General features: G+C 47.5%; 1 protein-coding gene across 4 annotated transcripts in view; it reads left to right on the top strand.

Moving 5' to 3' along the window:
• Positions 1-65: 65 nt before the first annotated feature.
• Positions 66-20922, top strand: part of APBA2 (amyloid beta precursor protein binding family A member 2) — a 52655-nt gene continuing 31798 nt past the window's right edge. For 2 of the 4 annotated variants that reach the window (XM_081964858.1, XM_081964855.1), the window contains exon 1: positions 66-178. The gene's annotated coding sequence lies outside the window, so the exon portion shown is untranslated. Of the gene's footprint in view, positions 179-688; positions 709-20922 lie in introns of those variants that run through there. The other 2 variants (XM_081964856.1, XM_081964857.1) reach the window with 2 other exon arrangements.

Below are 20922 nucleotides of genomic sequence, written 5' to 3'. Positions count from 1 at the left end.
TTGGCGCACTCAGCTTCCCGGGCTAACCAGCCGTCGCGGTGCGCGGAGCCGCCGCACAAAGAGCGGGGGTGTCGCTGCTGCCGCTCCGCCTCGGCGTGTCCCCCCCCTCCGCCCTGCTCTGCCTTCCCCATCGCCGCCTGCCAGGGAGCCGCTCCGAGATCCCGCCGCGCCCGCCCAGGTAAGGGGGAACCGGCAGACAAAGCCCCCGGCATCGCAGGGATGGGGTGGGGAAGGGAGCTGCGGATGGGGGAGGGTTGGCGCCCCTTCCCCATCTCCTCGACGCCCCTCCCTATGGCTCCCCAGAGAGAGGGGGGAGGGGGCGTAAGGGGCGATCCGGGGTTGCATTTGAGGCTGGGGTCCTCTTGCAAAAGGAGCGGGGGGGGGGAGGTCCAGAGACCTGCGGTCTTGCTCTGCCCCCCCCTGCCCCGCCTGTCGCATCAAGGGACCCCCGAGCTAAGCCGTGCAGGCTTCGCTCCCCCCCCCCCCGCGGTCGGAAGATCCCTCCCCTAAAAAAAACAACTTCTGGTACTTGGAGGCAGGGAGGAGGAGGGTCGCATCCTCAGCGCTCGAGGCCCTCCTGCACCCCCACTTCCTCTCGGCTGGAGGGGGGTCGAGAGAGCCCGGAATAGCCCCTCCGGCCCTTCGCAGCTTGGCGAAGGGGACCCCTCGAGATTTGCAGCAGGAAAGAGCCGAGGGTCCCCAGGAGCTGTGAGTGCAACCGGTGGGCACTTGGCAGGGGTCTTGGGGTGAGGAGAGGGTCTGGCATAGGCAGCCGTAAGCGACCTTCCCCGCTCGGTGGGAGAACAATGCCGCTGAAAACCCCGGGGCGGTTGGGGAGGGGGCGCCGCTTTCCTCTGCCTTTCCTGCCCTGCCCGGAAGGGTGAGAGCCTCGGGGTGAGGAAGGGGCTCCTTGGCTTAGCTTGGGGGTCGCATCCCGTGGCTAGCAGACTAAGCCGGGCGGCGGCGGGAGGGCGTTAAACGGGGCCCGGAGAGACGGCTGCTTTGCCAGGCAACCCAGAGAGCGAGCGAGATTTTCTCCGCCTGGCACCGGGCGGGCATCGCTTCCTATGCCCGCTATTGTGGGATTGCCAGGCGGGAGCGAGAAGGCGAGGCTGGGAGGGAGAGAGAGAGATGGAGAGCCTGGCCGTTGCTGCAGGCTGCTCAGCGCTGGGAGGGAGGGGGGATAATGGGGGTCCCGCTCCGCTTCCTTCCTCCCACCACCGCAGTCTCCTTGTTTTCTTCCAGTTTGACCTGTCCTAGCTGCCATTCCTGCTGCACCCAGGCTCGGGGGGGGGGGGGGGGAGGTTCTTGCAGGTTCTGCTGGTTTGGGGCTGGGGGGAGGCAGAGATTGCTGGTGGCTAAAGATCTGTGGGGCTGCATATGGTTGGGGCTGGGGGCAGCAACCTAGGAGACCCTCTCTCTATCTCTGTCTCCTCCTAAGAAGGCCTGGAGGTAGACATCATGCACCCCAGGTGTAAAAACCACCCTGCACACCCACCAAGAAGGATTGGGCTGTCCTTCCACCTGTTTCCCAACCTTCTCAGGATTGGTGGAGGGTGGGAGGCAGAGGGGCATTATTTCTCATCTTCTGCAGAGGTGAGGGGGGATTAAAAGGGGGAGGGTGCACATTTGTTTTGCTCTGGAACAAGCTAAAGGTGGGGGGGGGGGGAAATCCCAGGACGTTAAGATGCTAGGATCCTTCCCTCTTTCATCTCCCTTTTTTTTTCTCCCAAGTTTTGCCTGTCTTTCCACACAACCCCCCTGTCCCCCGCCCCTCATTTCTTAAGACCCTGCCTTGAAAGCACAGCCTTTTGATGGAGATTTTGCCTCCCCGTCATAATGAGGTCTGTAGGGAGGAAGGCTCAATTAAAAATTCTCCGCTTGGTGTTTTTTTTTTTTTCGTGGGGTAAACAGTGTGACAAATTATAACCGGGAGGTTCTCCTTCCCTCTCTCCTACTCTCCCCCCCCTCTTCCCCTTTCCCACTAAGTGTGTTCTGACTGGATGATGCTTCTCCCCAATCCAGGCCGGGGGTGGGGGGGGGGGGTGTAGCAGGATTGATTCCCCTCTCCGGTTCTCCACTTCATGCTAAATTGAGAAAAACAGTAGGAAGGCTTAAATGGCTGGCAAAAACGTGCTGTGCGCTTATAAATGTATTTCACTTTAGTGTTTTAGAGCCTCTGGCATTTGCAACTTGGAAATAATCCTGCTGCTTGCATTTACGTACTGAGTGACACTTGCATTATAATCGTTGCATTGCTTGTGAAAAAAAACAAACCCTGTATGTGTTCCTTTTGCATCCAAATACATGCACAACTCAAGATGGGATGCTTGGCAGGGCCAGGTCCCAAATCCAGCTGGCCCCCCACCACTAGATCCCTTTTCCCATAGGGTCATCCTGATGGCCTTGGGATCCTCCTCTCCTACATCCCCCTGGATGGATTTGGTAAAGCCTGCAAGATCAAATGGCAAAAGAGATCTTTTATTTATTCATTCAGAATGCGGTTAGCAACCAAGGGCCTTGCTTGCCAGGAAAAATGCACTGCCTTTGGATTGAATTCTCTGCAGATCCATGATGCTGGAATCTGCCCAGAGTCGTTTCTTTACGAAATGGGCAGCCAATAAATGTAATAAATAAATGTAGTGCTTGACTTATAACAATTCTTTTTAGTGACCGTTCACAGTTATGACGGCACTGAGAAAAAAAGTCCGATGGCCGTTTTTCGTGCTTAGGACTGCTGCAGTGTCCCCAGACGAAATTCAGACTTCTTTACAGCCAGGTGACTAACTTAACCACTGCAATGGTTCACTTAACGATTGTGGTGATAAAGGTCGTAAAAATAGGGCAAAATTCTCTTAGCAACTGCCTTGCTTAGCAACAGAAATCTTGGGCTCAGTTATGGTCGTGATTACCTGGAATTAAAATATCTTCCCAATCAAGGATTATGGTTACCCATAAGGGTAAAATCCACATTTGGTGTGCAATGCAGTTGCTAGCAGCTTTATCATTAATGCCAGCGTCTTCACCCAAGACGGTGAATACCTGGGTTCAGATCTCATTTCTACCCTAATTGGGGCCAGGTGTCAGGTGTGTTTCCTTTGTTAACGCTATTGTGGGAGCAAGGAAATGGGGGGTGGGGTCTCCTGGAGCTTCACGGAAGACCGGTGGGATAAACGAGTTGCAGAATCTGGCAGGCTGGTCCTGAAAACAGCTTGCAATGGAGGAGAAATTCTCTTGACCCAGCTGGCTTGAGGATCATCTGGTCCGATATAATTCCATTCTTAACCCTGGGCCTTAAAGGGTCTTCTTCCCCACTTTTCAAGCGTTGATTATGCCAACAGTTGCATTGAGCATTGATGACACTAAAAAATGTCGTGCCTCAATACAGCTCTAAAGCACTGTTTCTCAACCTTGGCCACTTTAAGAGGGGAGGACCTCAACTCCCAGAATTCCCCAGCCAGCCAGTGGGGAATTCTGGGAGTTGAAGTCCCCCCCTCTTAAAGTGGCCAAGGTTGAGAAACAGTGCCTTATAGACATCTCCGTGCTGCAGAAAACTCCTTTGGCACCTTCCAAGAACAGACCAGCCCCTATAAATCTAGAGAAAGGCAGATCTTGTGCAGTCCCAGTGCAGTCCCAGGATGGCCCCTCGTGGCCCTGCCTTCTTCCCTCCCTCCCCCCAGGCGCCTGAGCTGCCTGTGGGCCCAGCGGAGCTCTTTCCAAAAGAAAGACAGGAAGCCAGCGGGCGAAAGAAGCTTTATTTTCCATCCATTTGAGTCTTTCCACCAAGCCTTCAGTTACCTGGTTCCAGGGGACAAAGAGGTTGCTTGCATTCTGAGGTTTGGCCCCTTATTATCTACCTGGCGCTCAATTTCTGGAGTAATAAATGTCTCCTTTCCAATTAAGGTGTTGTTGTGATTAAACGGTACTCTTCCAGAGTGGCGGAGATGGCTGCGGTCAGGTTTGGCAATGCTTGCACTAGCATTAGTACAAAAGCTCGGTTGGGGGGGGGGGGAGAGATACACAGAGGCAGAGACAGAAAGAGACAGAGACAGAAAGAGACAGAGAAAGAGTCACAGAGAGATACACAGAGAAAGAGAGAGACAGACAGACAGACACACACACACACACACAGAGGACTGAGCGACACAGAGAGAGAGAAAGACAGAGACAGAGCAATATACATAGACGGAGAGAGAGAGAGAGAGAGAGAGAGAGAGAGAGAGAGAGACAGAGAGAGAGAGAGACAGAGAGAGAGAGAGACAGAGAGAAACTTGGTTGAAATGCAGCTAAGTGGCAAACCGAAGGTACCATTGATTGACAGATTCGAGGAGCAGGTGAAGAGGGTGGATTGGTCCATCATAGGAGAGAGGCGGGGCCATGGATTAATTACTCAGACAAGTAATGTAGCCAGGTCGTCCACCACTTGCGACCACAATTAGGCAACCGGCACTTCCGTTGTTAAGTGACTTGTGCCAGTTTGAGAGCTGGTTTGGCTGTGGTTGTTAAGGAGCCCCTGCAATTGTGTAAGTGAGTCATCTGGTTGTTAAGTGAATCCAGCTTTCTCATGAGCTGTGCTTGTTGGAAGATCGCAAAAGACCGTCATGTAAGCTGGGATGCTAGAAATACATCCCGATGCAAGTACTTGAATTGTGGCCATGGGGTGTCAATGTCGTAAGTGAGAGGACTAGTTGTAAGTCATTTTTTTCCACGCCGTTGTAACTTTGAATGAAAGGTTGCAAGTTGAGGACTATCAGTTTGGTTAAGGGATTGTGCTTTGTTTTAGTTTGAGCTATCAAGCGGTTATTTTTCGTTGGGTCAATGCTTGGGATGCAAACTGGCCTGTCATTTTGATGTAGAAGAATGCCCTGTCAAATTCGCTTCTGAAAGATCAGAGGACGTTTGATGGACAGCATGAAATGATGTGACTTGAATCCGCCCAAGGCCCTGAGCCTCTCCCTCCGTGTCATGCAACAGCCTGGTGCCCTCTGCAGAAGACCATCTCCTGGAGAACCTCAAGGGCATCAGGTTAGAGCAAAGCTGAAGCTCTCTTTTGCTGCTTGGTCATGTGAAGAGCGGCTAGTGGGAGGGTGGGTGGGGGGTTGCAGATGTGCTTCCTGCAATTAAGGCACATTAGTTGACCCATTGATTATCTTGCTAGCTTGCCCCTTCCCATCCATGTTTTAGAGGCTGAGGCTTCAGCGCAATTCTGAAGATAGGAGGGTTGGATGGCCAGGACAATTAGAGTCGTTGTTGGTGGAAGTGACTCTTTGCAAGGACATCACGTATGACCTTCAGTGGCTGAAGAAAATGAAAAAGAAGGGCATTATTTCTTCCCCAAAATTTAGTCATTAGCCGACAATGTTGTATTTGTTTAACAGCAGAATCCTGCATGTCTATACTTGGAGGTGAGACCCTTTGAATACTGAATGGGAGGCTGCAGCACCCTGACAGTGGAACACCAAGGTGGTCCTCTGTTTTTTTGAGTGGGGGTGTCCAACCTTGGCCACTTGAAGACTTGTGGACTTCAACTCCCAGAATTCCCCAACCATCAACCAGGTCTTAAAGGGGCCAAGTGGACACCTCTGTTTTAAGGAACGCCACTCCAGGATCCAAGCTGGGATTTTTGCAAACCGAGCAAGAATTTCTCCTGGGGTTGGGGCCGCCTTTTCCTGAAACGGGGAGCTGATGAAATCCTCTGCCATCCAAGGAAGAACCTTGGCGGGTTTACAGCTGAACCAACTGGAAGATCTAAAGCTGTTGCAACTGAACAGCCAAGCTGGAGAAGAGACACAGCTAGTTATTATTAATTTGGTATAAAGAGTAGAATGCAAGGAACAATTAAGTAGACAATAGAATAATAGTGAAATGTTAGAAGGAAGGAAGGTGGGGAGAGAGAGGAAGGAAGGAAGACGGATGAGGAAAGAAGGGAGGGAGGGAGGAGAGAGAAAAAAAGGGGAGGAAGGGAGAGAGAGGAAGGAAGATGGATGAGGAAGGGAGGGAGGGAGGGAAGAAAGGAGGGTGGGAGGAAGGAAGGGAGAGAGAGGAAGGAAGGAAGACAGACGAAGGAGAAGGAAGGAAGGCAGGAAGATGGGGGAGAGAGGGAGGAAGGAAGACAGATGAGGAAGGAAGGAAGAAAATAGAGAGAAAAAAGGGAGGAAGGGAAGATAAAGGAAGGAAGACAGATGAGAGAGAATGAATGAATGAATGAAGGAAGGAAGGAAGGAAGGAAGGAAGGAAGGAAGGAAGGAAGGAAGGAAGGAAATAACCTTAAGATCCACCAACTCGGAATATTGTCCTGTTATCCAGGACGGTTTGCTGAGAGGAGCAGCTGCACAGCAGGTTCCAGGGGGAACAACGTCTCTCCCATTTGCTGCTCCCGGTTGATTTCGAAGGGAGAGCTGGGGCTTCGCATGCAATGCAGTGCGCTGGTGTCTCTTCTCCATAAAATATCCCACACTTTCAGTTTGGCCAGCAGAATGAACAGGCCCTGAGCGGTCGGGGGTGGGATATGGGAGGGCGTGGAGGGGAAGCATTGAATCTTGCGTGGGAGGTAATTCAATCTCCCCCCCCCCAAACGCTTAAAAGCAGGCAGATAATCAATGGGAGCTTTTAGGAGGGGCTCGGTTTATATTTGGCTTCAATGTCAAATAAGTGAATTGATGTCAGGTTTGTACTTGGGAAGTCACAACAATGCCTTTAGAGACGCCTCCTCCTCTCTGCGAAAAAAAGGGAGGCAAAGCCTGACGGGCTGGCAGAGATGGCATGTCTGTGTGTGTGTGAGAGAGAGAGAGAGGGAGAGAGAGAGGAAGGAAGGAAGGAAGGAAGGAAGGAAGGAAGGAAGGAAGGAAGGAAGGGAGGGAGGGAGAGAGAGAAAGAGAGAGACAAAGAAAGAAAGAGAAAGAGAAAGAAGGAAAGAGAAAGAGAAAGAAAAAGGGAGAGAGAGACGAAAGAAAGAACGAAAGAAAGAAAGAAAGAAAGAAAGAAAGAAAGAAAGAAAGAAAAAGAGAACGTATGACCACAATTGAGCCCAAAAGTTTGGTTGCTAAGCAAGAGCGTTGTTAAGTGAGTTTCACCACATTTTACAAGTTGCCCATGCCTACCCAGTCACATGACTGCCAAGCCGTGCCCACAAAATAGGCCACACCCACAAAATGAGCCATGCCCACAGAGCAGGTAATAAAAAACAATTGAACCCCCCCCCCCATGGTGCATGTGTAGATGACCGGAAAGCGCTTTGTTCCTTTCCCCAGGGGTCTTTTGCCAACGTCTCCTCTTTGCACCTGCTTCCCATCACCATGAGACCTTTGGCTTTCACCCCGGCTGGGTTTCTAGTCCCTTACATTCGATTAAGGAAATCTGCAGGTCAGGGACAAAAAAAACAGGTTCCTCATTCAAATTCAATTACTTCTTCCTTGGGCTTCGCTTTATTCCCTCTTTTCATCAAAGGGTTGTGTGCCCCTTCCCTTGCTTTAGAATGAGGTTTGCCAAGGGGCAACCTTTTTCCCCCAGTGCCCTTGTCACTTGGAATGGTTGCTAAAGGACTGTAAGACAAGAGCTGCCTGTACCATTTGCAGCCCTCATTTTGTCCAGCCCTCCAATCTTTCTGCTTTTCTCTTTTTGGGGGGGAAAAAAGATCAAAGCAAAATAGCTGCGGATGGAAACAGCAAAAGAAACTCAATGTGCCCTAAAGTGCTTGAAAGAGAGAGATTCCTGCTGGTGATTTTCCGTTTTCCTGGTACAAAAATAATCAGTTCTTTGGTTTCAAATTCATGCATGGTGTGTGTTTGTATGTGTATGTAGCGTATATAACGTAAGAACAGATTTTGCAGCCCTTTCTTTCTTAAAAATGCAGATTTTATTAAAACAACATGTTTTTAAAAGAGAAAACGAAAAGAAATAGGCCTGCTGTGTTGGGAATGTAAAAACCCACCAATGCCATGCCTGGTTACTCACAGGCTTGCTGTGTTTAGATTCTCAAATATGCAGCTTAAGCCCCATTTCACATAAATACTACAATTTCTACTAGGAGATATATGGATGAGACAAAAAAAAATCATCTGCTTTTGATGAAGCTTTATTATGCACTTGTCAAAAGGAGCGATGCATTCGTTTGGGGTTTTTAAAAATACTTTGGCATTAGAGTAAATAGGTCTCTCCATTAGAATGTCTTCAATGAGCGTTTTTCTGCCCCCCCCCCCCTCCGTTCAATGTAACTGGAGCCATCTGCTAACAGCTGAACTAATTAGAAATGTTTTCAACCCCAAAAACATTATTACGAATATTTAACTCCTGGGAAGAACATCAATGCTCCAGTCCCCTCTTTGGCAGTGGAGGAAAAACTCATCTCAACCCGTTTGTGTGAATGGGGAGGACCTGGGATGAACAAAGTGATTCGACATGGCAAAATCTCAGAATAATTTGCTTGGATCAGGGTGATTGCTTCCTAGAAAGAAAGGGCGGGAAGGAGTAAAGGATAAATCAAGAAAGGAAGGAAGGAAAGGAGAAATGATGGAAGGAAGGAAGACATGTGAGGGAAGAGAGTGGGAAGGAAGGAAGGAAGGAAGGAAGGAAGGAAGGAAGGAAGGAAGGAAGGAAGGAAGGAAGGAATGTTGCATCAACCCCGTCTTGGCCCTGAAATAGAGGAAACAGTAAGAAAGAAACTCAGGATTCCTTGCCTTGATTCTCTTGCATCTCATAGGAGGCAGAGAGAAAATTTCCCAGACTTTCAGATCCTGTGTCCTATATATCCTGCAACAATAAAGGAGGGTTCTAGGAGCATTTGTGGGGTCACACAGGGCTCACATCCTCTCCCAGGGAAGGTGGCCTCCAGTGGTTGGTGGCTGCTGATGCGTAAGGAGGTTCAAAGGCCTTTGAGAAGCGGCTGTCCAGATGGTGTCGGATCCAGAGCCTGGTTCTGCAGCCAGTCCTCTTGGTATGTGGATTGAAGGGCCAGAGAATACAATGTGGAGGAACCCCCTGGACTCTTAGATGGTGGAACTCCATGGTCCCTTAACAACTGGGGCATCTGGCATGAGTAGAGTTGCAAGATCAAAGGCTCAGAAGCTACCTCTGAAGGCCCTCCCAAGCATCATGACCTCATTTCCAATGGTACATGGCAGCATTTACCTTCTCGGCCTCTTCCCAGGACCCCGTTGTGCATGTCCTAGAAGCTGGTGCATGAAGACATGTAGCTTGAGTTGTAGCCTCCTCCTGGAACCAATCCATGGTGGACCTCTGTCTGTAAGAGCCATTCAGAAGATGTCTCCAACCAGGATCTCAGTCAGCTCTGCCACTTCCCTGTCTTTCCCCAGCAACAGTCAGCTTTTAGGGAGTCAGCCTCCCCACCCTCTGTGTGTGTGTGTGTGCGTGCGTGTGTGTGTGTGTGTGCTCTGATTTCTCCCTTTATCAAATCGTTTCAGAGAAAGCGTTAGGGCAAGATGGATCGCCTGTGCCTTCACCGCTGGGTTTGGAGGTTTAGAGAGATTACTTAGACAGCAGGATTTAGAATCTGCCAAGGCAACGTTTGCACGATGTCACTGGGGAACAGTTTTTTATAAATCCTCATCTTTCCAACGTTAAGCTTTTATTATTATTTTTCCCCCTCACGGAGCTGAATAGTAATTTTCTCCTACCATCTCTGGCAATTCAAATTCTTCAGAGTGTGGAATTTTTAATCTCAACTGGCCAGGAGAAGGGAGGGAGAACCATCAGTGTAATGGCAGCGCTGAATGTCCACTTTCTCTTCTGAAATGACTCCAATCAATTAATCAATCCGAATAGAGCTGGAGTTGAGTCCAAAGGCAGCAGGGTGTAGCAGTTAAAGTTCTAGCCAACTGTCTTGCCATGCAAGCGCCAGGTGTTTTGGCTAGTCTTTCAGCCCAACCTACCCCCAAAACCCCCAACCATCTTAGAAGACAGGGCAAAGCAAAAGTCTGTCTTGTTGCCAAAGGAAACACCCCAAACTAGGGGTTCAGAATGGCTCAAGAATGCAAGCCCCCCCCCAAACTAAGAAAAGCATGCAGAATTCCTTCTAACCAGTTTCCCTTATTGTTCCTCACCTCTAGGCAAAAATCTCACTAAATCAAAGCAACCTCATGAAGTATTTGCTCTGAGAAATGATAGAAGAGAACCTTTGTTGCTCAGGGGTGGACTGTGGGCTGCTTGGTCCTCTCTGAGCTTGGTGGTTTTCTTGCAAACGTTTCATGACTGAACTAGGTAACATTATCAGTGCATCAGCAGTGATGTTACCTAGTTTGGTAATGAAACATTTGCAAGACAACCATCAAGCTCAAGAGAGCACCAAGGAGATTGCTGTCATCTCCTCTTCCTCCTCCTCTTTTTCATCTCCTTCTCTACTCTGCAATCCCCACACCTTTCTAGTACTGATGAGGTGACCTAGCTGGGTCATGAAACATCTCCAAGAAATCCCACCCTCTGGGATCCTTTGCTGTCTCTTGACCCTCTGGGATGCAGCCCCTCCCTCTCTTTGGGGAATCCAGACTATATTCCACTACACTGTTTCTCTGGCCTAGATCTACCAGAAGATCTGTGATTTCCCTCTGCCATTAAGTAGCTGAATTGCTCCAAGGCAGATATACAGCCTCTGTCAGTTTCATAGCCTTTGGGGTCAGCTGGGATGTGTGTCTGTGCGTGATATTTCTTGACCCCGAGATGTTATATATCTTAGGGTAAGGGAAAGCTCTGCCCAAGAGCAGTGTGGGATAAATCTCCTTTGTCGCGGTGACTTGACAACTCCCCTTCCAAAATAAATGATGAAGAACTTCAATCTGCAGGCAAGGGAGTCTCGTTTGCATGACAAATTGGAGCGCCTTCCCAGCCCGCCCACCCCTCCGTTCCCCCCCCCAAAGGGCTTTGGAGCAACAGCTCCTTGTAAATCTTAACAGGCTCTAATAATATAACAGATGATGCATTCAGGGCTGGTGGAAGAGGGCTGCAGAAGGCGTGGCGTGTATGTGTCTGTGTGCAGCTCCCTTTCTCTTGTTCTATAGAAGTAGCAGTAGTCCTTAACGGCTACATTTCCGTGAGCCTAATTTCCATCATAGGTCAAGCTGGACCTGATTTTACAACAATTTTTATAGCGATGATCGTGAACCAAATCCAGCACCCACAATGGGCGTCTTTTTGCCAGAACTGGCAGAAAAGGTTGCAAATCAGGGAGCCAGCTTGCAATTGTATGACTCAAAGATGCTGCAACCAGTTGTACATGAGAGCTGGTTGCCAAGTTGTGGGATTGTGAGCACGAGGCTGGTGCAACGGTTGTACATGTGAATACAGGACATAGGTTCATTCAACAAACTGGTTGCAGGTCAAGAACTACCTGCGGAATATTTGGAGATGGGTAGGTAGGGAAGGAGCAATGCTGCCTTGAGAATTCTGGGAGGTGAAGTTCACACATCTTCAAGTTGACAAAACTTGGAAACACTTGTCTACAAAGGAAACAACAGCACTTGCTCTGTTCTCCTTACTGGAATCAGCCCTGTGAGTGATACAGATTAAATTCTGCCGGTTGGTACTTACTTACACAGTTGGAGATGGCAAACTAGTTTGAGGGAGGAGTGAATTTCAGGTTGTTTGGCTCAGACAGTTGAAACTTCTGGAGTTTACACTGAAGTGACAACCTGGGTCACCATGGATCATATGGATGGGGTGGTTATTTTGCACTCATCTGCTTCCATTCAATGCTATTTGCTGGTTTTGGATAAAAAGCCGTCCATGGCTTTAACTGGTCTTCATCTCTTTAGTATCTGGGTTTCTGAAACCAGGTTTCCTGGCTCCTCTGCTTTGTAATAAAAGTAGAGATTTGTGGGAGATCTTGAGAGAATTGGGGAACTCCTATCCGTGTGAAAATGATAACAAATGAATAAGTATTAGTTTTATCAGCATGCAGAGTGTTTAGTGATGCATTAAGCTATTTCTTTGCTTCATTATACTTATCGATCACCGTATTCCAAATTAGATTCTCTGCAATAGGAATACCTTCTCATTCGGCTTCTCCAAAGCCAGGGAAATGTTTAGGTAACTCTGCAGTACTGAGATGCATTTTTTTAAAGCTGGTTTCGAAGCCTTTTTGGCATCTTCCGCTCCTTCCAAATATCAGATAAAAAAGAACAGTAGAAGAAAGCAGAAAGAAGAAGAAGAAGAAGAAGAAGAAGAAGAAGAAGAAGAAGAAGAAGAAGAAGAAGAAGAAGAAGAAGAAGAAGAAGAAGACCCGAGAGAAATAACATCTGTCTAGATTAGCTTCAGGCGCCGGGGGAGGGGGGGAGGCTACAACATTGGCTGAGCCGAAATGGGTGGCCCCATCTTGGGCAAGGGTGTGTTGTGAAGTGTTGGTGTGTTGCATTGTGAAGTTGGATGAAGAAAGATGGAGGAAGCAGTCACAGGGCGTGGGTTGATGAAGCTTTAGTGCAAATCGGGGAGGTGTTGGAGATCAAAACTTTTTAGATAAGCTCAAGATCCAGATGGATCTTGACAGACTTGAACACTGGCCCGTATCTAACAAAATGAATTCAATGTAGAGAGAAGTGAAGTCCTACACATAGGTAAGAAAAACCAAAAGTACACATACAAACTGGTCTATTCCATCTTTCCCTCTACTGATGATCATATTCTACAACCTGTTTAATGTACTTTGAGAATATGCTGGCTGGGGAATTCTGGAAGTTGAAGTCCAGATTTTTTTAAGGAGCTAGGTAGTCAATCTGTAATCTGTGAGATGGTGGTCCATCAAACAGTTGCAGCTTCTCCAGGTTAATGGCCAGTCCTAGGCCATCTGCAGGGACAGCTGTGGTTTGCAGGCAGGCTCTCTAATCCCCCTCCTCTCTCTCTGGTCAAAAACCCTCATTTTTCTTGCAATCTTCTCTTTCTTGAAACTCTAGTCACGCTGGACGATTCCCAGTCCTCCAGGCTCCATTCTCTCTCTCTCTTTCTCTCTCTCTCTCTTCCAAATCATGGCAGAAACTTGGAGTTTTCTTCCCCCAGCCCCTCTCAGGCCATCTTTGCTGGAAAACGCTTTGCTGCCTGCCAATGCAGCCCTTCCACCGTTGGCTGGACAAGCTCTTGGCAGATCGGAGAGCCGCTTATTCATTCAGAAAGCATCTCCGGCTCTCCGAATTTAGCTTCCAGATACTTCTGCAAGACAACAAGGCAGCACGCTGGGGTGGCTGCTGAAATGGACGTTTAACCCTCCCTTTGCTGCATCTCTGCTGGAAGTGGGCTCCTGCCTGGTCTTGCCCTCCGAAAGAGACCAGCCTCTGCTTCACGCCACCATCTCAAAAGTGGGCAGCCCAGGTTTGTGATGCCCCCACTTTGGGGGAGGCAGCGAAGACCTTCTCCTGTATTTGCAGGTCCTTGTACCGCAAGATGAGAGGAGGGAGGGAGGGAGGGAAAGGGATGTTTGCAGCAGGGGAGTGAGGGTTGATAGGTGGCTGGGAGAAACACCTCCCCCCCCCCAGTTTAGGGGTGTCTCTCAGGGGTGTGCTGCTGCCAGCATTACTGCCTGTTTGTCGTGCAAAATTCTTTGCTCTAAGCGCATGCACATTGTGCACCTAAGAAGATGTGTGCATGACACAATGTTAGAAAAGGGGGAAAAATAAATTTCTGCAATGAAGATTCTTCTGCTCATGCGCAGAATCGAAAATCAAGATGGCACCACCGCCGATAGAACCAGGCCGGGAGCATGGCAGGCCACGTTAATACCTACTCAGCCGAACCGGTCCGAACCGGTAGGAACCCACCTCTGGTGTCGCTTCAGGGGTTTCTGCCAGTCCTTGTGGGAGGGGGTGATTCTGGGAAAGAAAAAAGGGACTCCTTGTGAAGTGTTGTAGCATCTGTGTTTCATCTGACTAGCATCTTGAATTTGATTGCTCTCACCATTGGGAAATTTCTTCTTACTTCTAAGTTGCTTCTCTCCTTGTTTAGTTTCCATCCATGGTTTCTTGTCCTGCCTTCAGGTGCTTTGGAAAATAAGGTGACCCCCTCACCTTTGTAGGAGCCACTCAAGTATTGGAACACTTGCTATCATTCCCATTAAGGACTTCTGTTCTTAATGTGAATGGACAGGATCGGACTCTTAAACCTTCCCTCGCTTATTTAAGTCTCGTCTGATATGATCTGTTGAATCTGATGGAAGTCTAGTAAGGTGATGGCTTTTGATCCTATTTAGAATTGGCAGCTGCTCTTCAGCTGGCTAATGCTGAGTATTGATTGCACTTTAGAAAAATCTTCGAATGCGGTTGGGGTAGAAACGAAGTGAGCTTTGAGGAACCTCAACACAGGCGAGAGCTTCCTGCAATAAACCGCCCTAACATTTGATTTATTTCATTTCTTTATTTTTGTTTATTTTCCCCTTTTTGGTTTTGCTGATACTTCTTGCCATGGGCCAAACAGTTCAAGAAAGTCAGCATCTTTCCCGGAGTTGTACCGGAACCGATTTGCTGTAACCGCATGGATATTCCCTCCGCAGCAGCCAATTAGAAATTTCTCTAATGATTTGGAACGTTGTTGAAGGCTTGTTGGATGGTTGAACTCGATGCCTGGCATTAATTGATCTTTCAGAGTTGTATATGGGAAATCCAAGTGGTTACTCTGCTCCCACCACTAGTAAGAAGGATGGAAACGGAACCAGGTCAAGACAAATGGGTTGGCAACCGTAAACCCTCAAAGAGCCACAAAGGTCCTAACCGGAAGCCCCCTGTTAATTCTGGAGCCAACCAGAAGCCTGGTTCCCCCCGCCATAGAGTCTCCTCCTAGCTTGGCATCCTTTTTCCTGTCCTAACCAAAAGCCTTGTTACCCTACCCATGGTGGAGCCAACCAATGACAGGGAGATGCAGCAGAGGGATGAAAGAGCCACATGTGGCTCCAGAGCCGCAGGTTGCTGACCCCTGGTCTAGAACAATGTTTCAAAATCTCAGATATTTTAAAATGGGTGGACTTCAGCTCCCAGAATTCTGGGATTTGAAGTCCACATATCTTAATGTTGCTGAAGTTGAGAAATCCTGGTCTAGGATGGTGGGAAACAAGAGGACTTTGTACACTACAAAATTTGATGCCAAGTCCAACATGTATTAGACTTTAAGTCCAACATATTCTGAAAAGATTGGGCAACCATTTGTCCAGGTGGAGTAAGGACTCCTGGCTTGGGCAGGGGGTTGGACTAGAAGACCTCTAATGTTCCTCCCAGCCCTAGGATTCCATGGATTGCCCACTTGCAGGACTTCCTTTTCCCCATCCTCCTCTTCAACTATTAAGGAACCAACGCTCGCCTTCAATCCGTTTTTCCCAAAACAAGGCTATGTAAAGATCTGTTTATCCTTACAAATCGTTCCTGCGAAGACGTGCTAAAGAGAAGGGACCCAAAACATTCCTCTGCTGAGGGTGTGAATTTGCACCTTTCCGAAGCTGAGTCATTTCAGGTTCTTTACCCTGACACGATGTTGTGTTATTTGAGCTAAAGTTGGAAGTTTGGACACGTTGCGCTAATCTGCAAATACATTCCCATTTATTTGGTTGTATAAATGATTAGGCATTCAGCCTGAGTGGCTCTGTTGAAGCTCTTCAAAGCGATGCTTCCGTTTAAATTAAGGTAAAGGTAGAGGTTCCCCTTGCACATATGTGCTAGTCATTCCCTAGGGGTTGGGCTCATCTCCATTTCAAAGCCAAAGAGCCAGCGCCCTCCAAAGACGTCTCCGTGGTCATGTGGCCAGCATGACTCAATGCCGAAGGCGCACGGAACGCTGCGACTTTCCCACCAAAGTGGTTCCTATTTTTCTCCTTGCATTTTTGATGTGCTTTTGAACTGCTAGGTTGGCAGAAGCTGGGACAAGTAACAGGAGCTCACTTTGTTACACGGCGGTAGGGATTCGAACCGCTGAACTGTTGACGGGTGGGTTCCTGCTGGCATTACTACCGGTTTGGTGCCCGAAAAGTTTTCTTCATCTCTCAAACAACACATGTCCCATTTGAAGATTGGGAAACCAAGTCAAGGAGGCAGAGAGTGTAAGGTAGCGCTTTCAGGCTCTATCTTCTTTTAATTCTGAGGTTAAAAGTGTTTTAATTTGTGGGAGGCAAAGATGACAACATTTTGTCTCTTTCTCTGATGCTCCATCCTATTTCTAGTAACTAAACCAGGGTACCTTCTGGAGATATTTTCTCCTGCTTGGCAGAGACAGATTGCTTTTGATCTCTGGTTCTTTGATTAGGGCGTCTCAATTTTTACGTTCTTTCTGCCCTCATTAAGAGGAGCTTTCAGTATATGAGTTGGAGGGTGCAAATATCCCTTAACCATCCTACCGGGAAAGGCCGTGATGGATACATCAGAGCCCAACACTTCCAAGGACTCAGCAGTGGGGAGAGAAAGTGATTCATTCAGTATCCCCAAAATCAAACATTGCAAAAAGGGTCAACCAAGAAAGGTTTAGTTGGAAATCTTAACAGAAGCTCCCTCTACGGAAGGGAAAGCAGTGGGACTTGAACTTGGAAACTCCCAAAAGGTTTTCTTAGAGGCTTTCTTATTCCTCCACCCCCTTTTTTACGGCAGCTTCTATCTTTCTGTGGTTTTTTTTAAAATGGTTTCCATGGAAAGCAGCAGGCAGCGGAAGAAAGCGTGTGCACCCCCAGCTTGTTTGAATGACAATGTAATGCCATGACTTCTTCTGGAAACCTTGGATTCCTTCTTCTCACTTTAGTGTGCCAACACACACACAGGAGAATCTCACCTTGGCAGAGCTGCCCCGTTGCGTTTGGCAATTTTCCAAAGAGCAACGTTGGTGTCTGGCAGAGCAGAGAGATCTCAGCGTATCTCAGAGAAGGACAACTGGTTAAGAAGCCCCTTCCTCATGAGAAGAAAAGAGAAGAAGGGTGACTTTCAAATGCAGGAATCATTTGGTTCAGTCTCACTGTTGTTATTAGGTTGTGTGTCCTGGATTGATTTTCCAGCTGGTTGGAGTTTCCTTTTCACTGTAGATTAATTGGGGGGAAGCAACCTTGTTGGGTCCCGATGTAGGAGAAGAAGAGGCAGAGAGGGAGGGTGGAGTTAAACAAGTCATTAGCCTAGAGTCCTTACATGGCTGCAAATGGCCTCAGTGCAGCCCTTGTTTGAATTCCGTTGCTCCTTATCTGGTGCCAATTTAGCACTGAATTTAGTTGCCTAGATTCTGGTATCTTCTGAATTGCTGCTTAACATATGGTCCAGATTCTCCACCTTAGATCCATTCAGGAAATAGATAAAGGTGGTGTTTTGGATTCCTAAAGTCCACTACAAAGCAACTGTTGGGGTGACAGAGCTGAGACTCATCCGTGCTGTGAGATGGAGTGTGAACTGAGAATCAGATGTTCCACATGTGTTTTGGGAGATACGAGGCCACCTCATTTCTGCCTCAACTTCATGCTAATTTGTTCCATAGATTTGTCATCTTGCATTCATCTGCAGACATGGCTTTCTGTAGCTCATCCTCCCTGCAGTTCACCCAAAGAATTCAGCATGGCACATGTTGTTGTTTTTTGTTTTACATGAAACCAGTTATTAGATGCTCTTCAGCTACAGTCCTTGGGTTGGCACAGAAGGACAACAAAAGGCCTAATAAAATGCCTTTTAAAAAGGGAAGCAATAACATGTTACCATTAAGGAAAAAGAACTTGGCCAGTGAAAAAATATACTGGGAGAAATTAAAAGACTGTTCTGTCGAGGGGGGGTGGGGAAATTGTTGTATTGCAGAACACAAAAAAAACAGATTGCGGTTAAAGGAAGGCAGATTCTGGGGGATTGTTTGAAAAGCAAAACAAAAAACAAAAAAAGGCAATAGATTGACTAGACTAGAGAAACCAACGGTGGCCAAAGGAGATGGTGGATCTGATTCCTATTGTGGTCCTAAGGGCTACCCGTGTGGGATAGAACACATTGGGAAGGGGGCTAATGGAGTGCCCACCTCCTCCCAGTGCCCACGCTGCTCTCGCCCCTCCTTCCTTAGTTTTATTTTAATTGAATTTCAAAATTGGAGGTCTACTTATTGCTTTTCATCTTTTGTACTGCATTTATTCAATGTCCACAAGCCGCTTAGAGTCGCCTTTGGCGAGAGGACCAGCCTACAAGTCTGATAAATAAGTAAAACATTGTTATCAAGGTCCTTTGCTTTATTCCTACGCTGGCTCAGGAATTCTGGGAGTTGAAGTCCACAAGTCATACAAGGGTCGTGGTTTCCCCCCCATCCCCACCCCCACCCCCGGCCTAGAGAAATCCAAGGGGCCTTCTCCCAAGGAGGTTCTGTGTCCTTTTTCTTTTGAAATATCGAGGTGTTGGGCTCCCTCCTCCCTCTTGGCGTTCTCTGAGCTTCCACCATCTGTCCCGCTCATCATTTTGAAGGAACGTTCTTCGCAGCTCTATCCATCATTGCAACAGCCTCCACAGATTGCTTCTATTTTGCACGTCCTCACTGGTTGCTTCTCCAGGGTTTTTATCCTTCCCACACATTCCGGGAAACCGCCAGTTCTTGCCGGATGCTATTTCTGCCCTCGGGTGCCTGATTTCCAGGAGAGATGCCAATCAAGCTTATAGGAAGTGTTCAGACGAGGAAATTCAAAGATGTGCACTTCAGTAAAGCACCTTTTGATTTCCAAAGGAGGGGGGGGCAGCAATTTTTTTGCAAGAGTTCTCAGCTTCGGGGGGTTGGACCCTTCCAACTCTGTTAATGTCAAATTCATTCTGCCTTGGACCTTCATAACCAATTTATTGGCACTGGAGGAAGGACCAAGATAACAGTTGAGGAGCTTCACATCTTGAGATATTTTCTCCGTCAAAGCCCAAGTGAACCATTTACTGTATTTAATGGGCAAGACGTTCCCAATGTAGAGGTAATGGCAGGGATGGGGAACATGGGCTTTTGGATATTTCTGAATCCCAATTCCCATCAACCACTCACATTGGCCAGGCATGCCAGGAGTGATACTTCAGGAAAATATTCTCTAGTCTATTCCTATACGAGGGATATTCAACTAGGTGCATTCTCTTGTAAGGAGCACCAGTGTCCAGCAAAGTCTTACGTTCTTATTCATTAACGTTACATTTTAACCAAACAAGCTTCCGTCTCTTCCTGTTCCATGCTGAGCGTTGCCCGTTGCTTCATTGATCGCCTCTTAATTAAAACTCTTATGTTTCTGCACAGCCAGTCAACATGTGTTTTTCCTCTGGTGCTGCTTTCTTGTTTTTCCTAGACATCGTTTGTTCATTTAATCTTGCTGTGTGATTTAATATCAGTAGCTACCAGCATTCAGCTTGTTAGGAAGAGAAAGAATTAAGTGGGATGTCGGGATGATGCTTGCTTGTACGCCCGATAGTCCATCAATCAATGGCTTGGTAGGAGAAATACTGACCCCATTGTCTTGTCCGCCTAGTCCTAAGGAGTGACCCCTCAGCAGAAGAAAAAGTGCTGTGGGACAGGCATGGGGAAAGCATGGAGATATGTCCAAGCTCATGCCACCAAAACAGAGTCACAAGGTGGTAGAATTGACACCTATTTTTGATTTATTTCTTAAACTTTGGGGGATGGTGAAGATGGGAATCAGAGCAGTTTGCCTCCCTCTGGAAGTTCTCCAGTTCAGCTTCTGACCCTGAATCCTACCAAAAAAGCTAAGAAGCAGAGTCAGCTCCTTCTGAAGACATGCTTAGATGGTCTCCTGATGTCCTCCAGAAGATCAGGAGGCTATGTTGCTGTTCCCAGTCTTTCAAAGATTGTCCACTCCAAGTCAGAGTGTGGAGCTTCTCTCCAGAAGAAGGTCCTCAGGAGAGAGCCCACCGCATGAGAGTGGGTTCCTTTACCCATAAGCCCCTTGAAGGTATAAAAACCAGGTAGGTGGTGGTAACCTCTGATTTCCTGCTCTGCTTTTACCTAATCCATCCTCATGTCTGGGAACTACCTGAAGGAGATTTCTGCCAATGGTGATGTTTTAGCTCCAGACCGAAAGGGAAAACGGCTGTAAGTCAAGTCCCCTGTTTAGCTTTAATATCCTTCATGACATGGAGGGAGATTAAATTGAAAATATAGTTCTCTTGGCACCGAAGGAGTAGGGCTAATAATAATAAAAGATGTTGCTGACATTTTGAGGAGGGGGAGGGAAAGCTCCCCTGAATATCTGCTGAAATGATTGACGGGTGGTTTTATCTTCCAGCCAGGTGTAATAATTGGAAAGGTCTGTGGGTGCATGGCAATACAGCTTTTGGAAAACTCTGTGTACAATCTTTTAAAGCTGATTTCTCATGTGCCCACCTGGCACATTAATCTATTTATAAAGCAACTCTACAAAAGGCAACACAATATGCCGCAAACCACATTAAAAAATCTGCTTATTGTCTCCAAATAACAGCCAGTCTTCAAAGGAAAAACATTTTGGAGAAGGCCTTTATTTAAATGACCCCTTGTGTATTATTAATGTCTTCCCTCCCTGGTATCTTTTACAGATATTTCCCAGATGGTTTTATTATCTTCTAATGCTAACCGGCTCGTGTCTCAAGGTGGATTTGCTTTGATTGGATTGAATTGGAGATCTACCAATTACACATGATCCTTTTCCATGAATAATTTTGGAAGGACATCTAGTCATCTCAGAGCTGTCATATATTAAATTGTATAATCGTAGAGGAAGAAATTTTGGGAACATGGGTTGAGAGAGTTGACAGGCTCAATGCCTCTCTGTATTCCTGACTTTGATATTGACCTGTCCTGATTGTTAAGTATTTGGTTTTTTTCAACCTTGAGTTCAACCATTCAGTTCTCTAGCTCAGTATGGCCTACAGCAGCTGTGATTATCTAGAAAGTAATAAACCATCATTTATGGAAGATCTTGAGAGCCAGCTGACCAAGAGAGCAGTGGTGAGCCATCTCCTGATAAACCCCTAATGATCGCCAAAGAAT

The sequence above is a fragment of the Natrix helvetica genome (genome assembly GCF_964273705.1).
Source record: "Natrix helvetica genome assembly, chromosome: 12".
NCBI lineage: Eukaryota > Metazoa > Chordata > Lepidosauria > Squamata > Natricidae > Natrix > Natrix helvetica.
This window is presented reverse-complemented; position numbering and strand designations above follow the sequence as displayed.